Raw genomic sequence first — 7,500 nt, 5'->3', positions numbered from 1 at the left:
TGAATTTAGAGCCAGAATGGGAGAAGAGGGAGAGAGGAGGTGTGGCAATAATAGATTCAAAATGGTGGTTAACTTGCGTTATCCAAAATGGAGTCTATGTTAATGACACCATGTGGCCGGAGCTCACACTGGTGGTCGTCACATGAATTACACAAAGGGATTTTCAGACAAAGAGAATTCTTTGTCTCTGCTTTGGCGTTCGGCCGCATGGCTTCCAGATGTGTCCAGCCTCTCTGAATATAGATTTAACTATGTTACATGAACTGTATTCTAAATACAGATCGGATGTGTATATAGGTCGGTTTAGAAGGAGAGAGAGAGAGAGAGAATACAAGGAGGGAGCAAAGCTCTTAAAAGCACCGTCAGAGACAAATTACATTTACTTTACCACTCAGCACCCAAGTGGCGTTGTGTGCTGAGGTTTGACCGGTAAAGTCTCTTTAAAGTTGTTCAAACGGTCACAATGAGCTGGAGACGCTGCTCACGGCGCTTAAAAACTGTGGCACAAGGCCGTAACCGGAAACCGGAAGTGGCGAGTCGCCGCTAAACATTAGAGACTCGGCGGTCTCATACAAAACAAATACGTTCAATTATTAAAACAATACGCTACGTATTATATTAACATCTGCCCAGACAATAAAGCCTCTTACTGTACCACCCTCGCGGTGTGCGTGCGCGTCGGGCCAGTGAATCACGTGGTCTCTCAAGCGGTCTTCGGCCGCTGGACCGGACAAACAGCGGATTTGCTCGTGCTGCTTCGATGGGATGAACGTCGTCCTTCTTCTTCAGGGATGTGGAGCTCGTGCTCCTCAGCGGAATGAATCTCGCGCTTCTGCAGGGGACGGCTGTGGAAGCCGTTTGTAGATCGTTGGGAAAAAGAAACTAAAGTCCGTGGGGAAAATGGAACTGAGTCTGAGATTGTTCCGTGTGCAATTTCCTGTTTGGTCTTTTCAAGTTAAAAGAGCAAAAGTCCTTTTGAAAATAAAAACGTCGACTGAGATAAAAGACAATGAAAGAAATGAAAGAAAAGAACTCTGGTTGCCCCCTTTTACATCTAAATCAGCTGGGAGGCCCCGAAGGGGGCCTGGTGTTGTCTTCAGAGCAGGGTAAAAATGGCAGCGATGTTTGGGGTCTCAGTGGTTTTGTTCTACCTGAGAGGTCCTCCTCCTTGAGGAGTTGGTCATAGGATGATGCTGGCTTTAAGCCAATTGAGTGTCAGAAATGGATCTGAGTGGGCGGGGCTTGGAAATCAGCGGGGTTCCAAGGCAAACCCCAGGACATTTTTCCACCACCAGGGGGAGATTCTTGAGCCTGCAGGAGGATGTTTTCCCGCCCAAAGTTTAACAACCCTTTGTTCCTCTCGGCTCCAGTGTCTGGCGGCCCCCCGCTGGGCTCTGGCCCAACAGTCCCCCTTTTGGTCTGGAGAGTGGGCTGTGACCCCGGTCTCCAGGGCAAACTATGGTCGAGAGTCCAGTGATAATCCATGAGAGGTAATCCTTGAGTGGAGTTGAAGCAGTGAAAGTTAGTTCATTATGAGGCAGAGAGGCATAAATGTCTTCGAGGCATGAGTCTAAACAGAGAGAGGTAATTGTCTGGGCAGACAGGCTAAATAACATATATTCTAAAACACGGCACACACTTTCAATTTCACATAATGCTTATCGGCAGTTATTGTTAAAATACCAATGAATTTCGGTGAAGAGTGAAATGAAAGAAAAGTGGAAACACGAACAGAAGAAAATGTTTGAGTGGGTGCTGGTGTTTTGAGGTAAACATGTGTGTTATCCTGTCAAACCAAAACATTTAGAACGGCGAGTCACGTTCTGTTGTTCGCTAATCTGTGAATTTATGATAAATCCTATTTCTAGGTTTTCAGATCTACAGATATTGGAATTTCACTGCCAAGACTGAATTGCCAAGTGTACCCGTGAGGGCTGCACAACCGTAGTGGTAACGACTTCAAAATCCTCAACGAGGTCTAAGGAGGTTCACTACCTGAACTACGTTATACAATTTACTGACAGAGGGTCTAAAGCATGCAGCTATTGATGGAGTGAGTGGTTTGAGCGGTTTTTTTTTTTGTTTTAAAGTTGGGATTTCTTCCCCCCCTTTTCAGATGTGGAGGTGAGAGGGGGTTTCTGGCAGCGCCTTGGTCCTTCCCCGTCATTGAAGTCATCTTTGGGAGTGGAGAAGGAGGGCGTCTGCTCCTAGTTTCGCCAACGGGGTTAAGTGTCTGGTCTCTCAGTGGAGCCTGGAGGAACACGTGGCACAATGTCTCTCATTGCTTCATCCACACGTCTCCGTATTTACTCCTCTGTCCCAGGATGCATCCCATGTGTTGGATTTCGGTCACCACATCTATACTCCTGGTACTGATAGGGTTTCCGTCTGTTCCAGCCCCTACTCCTCTGTTGAGAGGGATTCAGGTGCTGAGGTCGAAACTGTTTGTGGGGCTGGTTGAAATCCTCACCCCCTTGGTTTTGTGGGGCGCCCTGTTGGAAGGGTCGCTGTTCCTGGTTCTCTTTGCTGGGGTTCATCTTGGCGTGGGGAAAGTTGTCCTCTTCCAGCGCCGGGTCCACATTTAGTTGGATTTGAACTGCCAGAACCACGGTGTCGTCTTCGTTGAACCCTCGGTTGTCTGGGTCGAAGCGATAAATGTCTTTTTTAAGGGGCTCTAGCTGCCGGGTGCAGATTTCCTCTCTTTGAGGGGGTGCTGAGTCATCAGGGTCTTCTGAATTGTGTGTGCCACAGTATTCATCTTTGTGGCCACCGTCTCTTGCACCGGGAGTGGAGGACCATCCAGGACGCGACCGTGAGTCATGGTGCGCCCCTGCCTGAGTGGCAGACTGGGAAATCTCCTTCAGCCCTCCAGGACGGATTCCTTCCGTCGTTGTGGTGTGGGTCAGCATGGCTCCGTGCAGGATGTGTTCCTTCTGGCTGGAGTGGATGCTGTGTGTCCGCTGGAAAGGCATTTGGAGTGCCTCATAGCGGTCCCAGGTCACTGCACGTCTAGGGGTTGAGTCCGGCCCCCCCTTTGGTGTTGAGGGGGTTGGAGCGGTCGACTGCTGGGTGTGTCTGGCTCTCCAGAGCAAAGCTTCCTCTGCAAGAGGGTTGCGTAGCTGTGCTCGCAGCTTTTCTCCCAGTGTCTCTGTTCCGCTGGCTCCACCGGGAATGACGTCAGCTCCTGGCCCTGTCATCAGGGATATCAGCTCGAGGGGGGGGCAGCTCTGTTTGACTGTGCCCCCCTTTCTGCTGACCTTTGACCTTCGCGTGCAGAGCTTCGTGCTCCTGCACCGCCTGGTCCTGTTCTGTGCGGGTCTCGATGATATGCCGCAGGTGGGAGTTTTTCTCCTGCTCCGCTCGACATGCTGCTTGCATGGCCTGGAGCTCCTTCGCATGTTCTTGGGCCTGCAGCTCGGCTCTCTGCTGGTAGGGGAGTGTCAGTTGACCCAGAGCATGGGGTATTTTTGGATGCGGGCCAGTGGGGTTGATCAGGTGAATGGACAGTTCTTTAATCTTACGATCGCAGGTACTTAAATCATACTCACTCAACTCACTCACCGCATCATTAGAAAAATTTATCAGACTGCTACAGTCTCTTATAGGACGTCTGGTCCTGAGGGAGCAGTTGCCCCATGTTGTTACATGCTACTCATCTTCTGAGTGCGAAAAGGCACCTGGTGGACTGCTCAAGCTTGCTTAGATAAAAGCGGACAAAAACTCAATTATAGCATTTCTATAAAAATTGCTCAGACTGGCGACTGTCTCTGACAGGTCGTCTGGCCTTGAGGGAGCCCTGCCCCAGTGTGGTCCATGCTACTCATCTTCTGAGTGCGAAAAGAGCCTGGTGGGCCGCTCAAGCTTGCTTAGGTTAAAAGCGGATAAAAATTTAATAAACACTACACAAGATGCACAGGTGAGCTTCACTCTGTGTCTATATAGTAGCGCTATGTAGGATAGCTCGATGGCTCAATCCTTAAGACCTAGTTGGTTAACAAACAAGTCTCAACAAAACTAGTCTCTCAAATCTAGTTTGTTTCCTTAAAATTAAAAAGCATGCAGAAAATCTCCTATAAAAATATGACTAACCTACTGAAACGTAGTCAGCAACCAACCATAGCTATACACAACGCCTGCTTAGCAAAGGGAATTAAGAATAAAGAAAATTCAAAAAGAGAAATAAATTTCCAAAATTATTTTTCTCTTAAGAAAATTAATTATAATTATTGTGCATGGAGATGACACAACCACTAATATGCAATAAGAATCCAACCACGGATACACAAGGCAATAGTATACCTGCTTGGCACAGGTGCAAAGGGATTTACAAATAAAAAATTCAAAGAGAAATAAATTTCCAAAATTATTTTTCTCTTTAAGAGATTAATCATAAATATTGTGCATCGCGAATACACAACCACCGATTGCACTCTGCAGCCAACCACAGATACGCAACGGCACGAGTGTACCTGTGTTGCAAAGGTGCAGGGGAATTTAGAAATTAAAAAAAAAATTATTTGCAGAGAAATAATTTTCAAAATTATTTCTGGATCATTGTACACAGTATTATGATACAGCTGGAGTTAGATAGCCTCAAGCAGCGGCACCATTTATGTTGCATGCGTGAAGCGTTCCGCCCTCACACGGGGATCCATTTATGTTGTGAGGGATAAAAAAAAAAGTTTTGGAAGGAGAAAAAAAAAATTAATTAATATCTTTTTCTTCAAAAATTAATTTCTGGGGGAAAATGAATCTGGATTATTGTACAGTATTATGATACAGCTGGAGTTAGAATCCCTCACACGGGGCACCATTTATGTTGTGCAATAGTAGGAGTAGAATTGACGTTGGCTAATTATTAATAATCATGAAATATGATTATTAAAATAACAATTATTTCTTAAAAATAATCAAAAATGATAAAGCTATTAATTAAGAAATGTAACACATTTAATTAGAAATGATACGGTTATCCATTAATAATAGTTAAAATAATTAATGAAAACAATAAAATTATCAATTAAGAATAATACAAATCTGTAATCATTGCTTATTGTTGCGGGGCACCACCCTGGTTACAGGGACCAACGATACAATCTATAAATATCAGTCTCATAATGATAAATGTCAAATCAATAATCTCAATATTTAATATTAATAATTATTTAATTAACAGTGAAGGCTACTAAGTTCGAGCACAGGCAATCATAATCCAGCTGCAATCACATACATATGCACAAATAATCACAGACTACAGATACTTTAATTACAAAAGCATTTATTAAAAAGGGGAAATAAAGTTATAATGTTATTCAATGATTCATCATTTTAACAAACTCCCATATTTCAAAGATAACAACAGCAGCAGCACTTATCACAATTCAGAAAATACATGTAAAACCGGCGGTCTACCTATGTATGTCTGTCTATGTGTATGTGTGTGTGTGTCTGTGTCAAAGTGTCTCTCTGTGTGTGTGTGTATGTCTATGTGTATGCATGTGAAATAAAGTTAGTGTTATTTAATGATTCATCATTTTAACAAACTCCCATATTTCAAAGATAACAACAGCAGCCGCTTATCACAATTTAGAAAAACACATGTATTCATCTATGTGTATCTGTGTGTGTATCTGTCTGTGTCTATCAATGTGTGTCTGTGTGGGTGTGTCTGTGTGTGTGTGTGTGTGTGAGAGAGCGAGAGAGAGAGAGAAAAAGAAGGGGGGGCGTGGCGATGACGCAGTCACTTGGTGACGTCACATCTAAGATGGCGGCCGATCATGATTCGTGGAATCAAGGCCTAAAAACTCTCAAAATGGCGGATTGACTACAAAACAAGATGGCGGAGCCGTTATGAATTTAGAGCCAGAATGGGAGAAGAGGGAGAGAGGAGGTGTGGCAATAATAGATTCAAAATGGTGGTTAACTTGCGTTATCCAAAATGGAGTCTATGTTAATGACACCATGTGGCCGGAGCTCACACTGGTGGTCGTCACATGAATTACACAAAGGGATTTTCAGACAAAGAGAATTCTTTGTCTCTGCTTTGGCGTTCGGCCGCATGGCTTCCAGATGTGTCCGGCCTCTCTGAATATAGATTTAACTATGTTACATGAACTGTATTCTAAATACAGATCGGATGTGTATATAGGTCGGTTTAGAAGGAGAGAGAGAGAGAGAGAATACAAGGAGGGAGCAAAGCTCTTAAAAGCACCGTCAGAGACAAATTACATTTACTTTACCACTCAGCACCCAAGTGGCGTTGTGTGCTGAGGTTTGACCGGTAAAGTCTCTTTAAAGTTGTTCAAACGGTCACAATGAGCTGGAGACGCTGCTCACGGCGCTTAAAAACTGTGGCACAAGGCCGTAACCGGAAACCGGAAGTGGCGAGTCGCCGCTAAACATTAGAGACTCGGCGGTCTCATACAAAACAAATACGTTCAATTATTAAAACAATACGCTACGTATTATATTAACATCTGCCCAGACAATAAAGCCTCTTACTGTACCACCCTCGCGGTGTGCGTGCGCGTCGGGCCAGTGAATCACGTGGTCTCTCAAGCGGTCTTCGGCCGCTGGACCGGACAAACAGCGGATTTGCTCGTGCTGCTTCGATGGGATGAACGTCGTCCTTCTTCTTCAGGGATGTGGAGCTCGTGCTCCTCAGCGGAATGAATCTCGTGCTTCTGCAGGGGACGGCTGTGGAAGCCGTTTGTAGATCGTTGGGAAAAAGAAACTAAAGTCCGTGGGGAAAATGGAACTGAGTCTGAGATTGTTCCGTGTGCAATTTCCTGTTTGGTCTTTTCAAGTTAAAAGAGCAAAAGTCCTTTTGAAAATAAAAACGTCGACTGAGATAAAAGACAATGAAAGAAATGAAAGAAAAGAACTCTGGTTGCCCCCTTTTACATCTAAATCAGCTGGGAGGCCCCGAAGGGGGCCTGGTGTTGTCTTCAGAGCAGGGTAAAAATGGCAGCGATGTTTGGGGTCACAGTGGTTTTGTTCTACCTGAGAGGTCCTCCTCCTTGAGGAGTTGGTCATAGGATGATGCTGGCTTTAAGCCAATTGAGTGTCAGAAATGGATCTGAGTGGGCGGGGCTTGGAAATCAGCGGGGTTCCAAGGCAAACCCCAGGACATTTTTCCACCACCAGGGGGAGATTCTTGAGCCTGCAGGAGGATGTTTTCCCGCCCAAAGTTTAACAACCCTTTGTTCCTCTCGGCTCCAGTGTCTGGCGGCCCCCCGCTGGGCTCTGGCCCAACAGTGGCTTCATTCGCGTACGGCCACACCAACCTGAATACGCCCGATCTCGTCTGATCTCGGAAGCTAAGCAGGGTCGGGCCTGGTTAGTACTTGGATGGGAGACTGCCTGGGAATACCAGGTGCTGTAAGCTTTTTCCACTTTTGCCTGACGTATTTACATGTATAAATACGGCTCAGTGGGTGGCTTCATTCGCGTACGGCCACACCAACCTGAATACGCCCGATCTCGTCTGATCTCGGAAGC

The 7,500-nt window shown here is 45.6% G+C and overlaps 2 non-coding genes across 2 annotated transcripts in view; both read left to right on the top strand.

Annotated features, from left to right (window-relative positions):
• Window positions 1–7,268: 7,268 nt before the first annotated feature.
• Window positions 7,269–7,387, top strand: LOC128433285 (5S ribosomal RNA). The gene has a single exon (XR_008336007.1). It is a non-coding gene; the product is annotated as a 5S ribosomal RNA (ribosomal RNA).
• Window positions 7,388–7,448: 61 nt separating this feature from the next.
• LOC128435064 (5S ribosomal RNA) overlaps window positions 7,449–7,500 on the top strand; it is a 119-nt gene continuing 67 nt past the window's right edge. Inside the window, exon 1 of the ribosomal RNA XR_008337731.1 lies at window positions 7,449–7,500. This exon is cut by the window's right edge and continues 67 nt beyond it. This is a non-coding gene — a ribosomal RNA (5S ribosomal RNA).

Source organism: Pleuronectes platessa, chromosome 24 (genome assembly GCF_947347685.1).
Source record: "Pleuronectes platessa chromosome 24, fPlePla1.1, whole genome shotgun sequence".
In the NCBI taxonomy this organism is placed as follows: Eukaryota; Metazoa; Chordata; class Actinopteri; order Pleuronectiformes; family Pleuronectidae; genus Pleuronectes; species Pleuronectes platessa.
The sequence above is the reverse complement of the archived record's forward strand: the minus strand, read 5'-3'. Positions and strand labels throughout refer to the sequence as shown.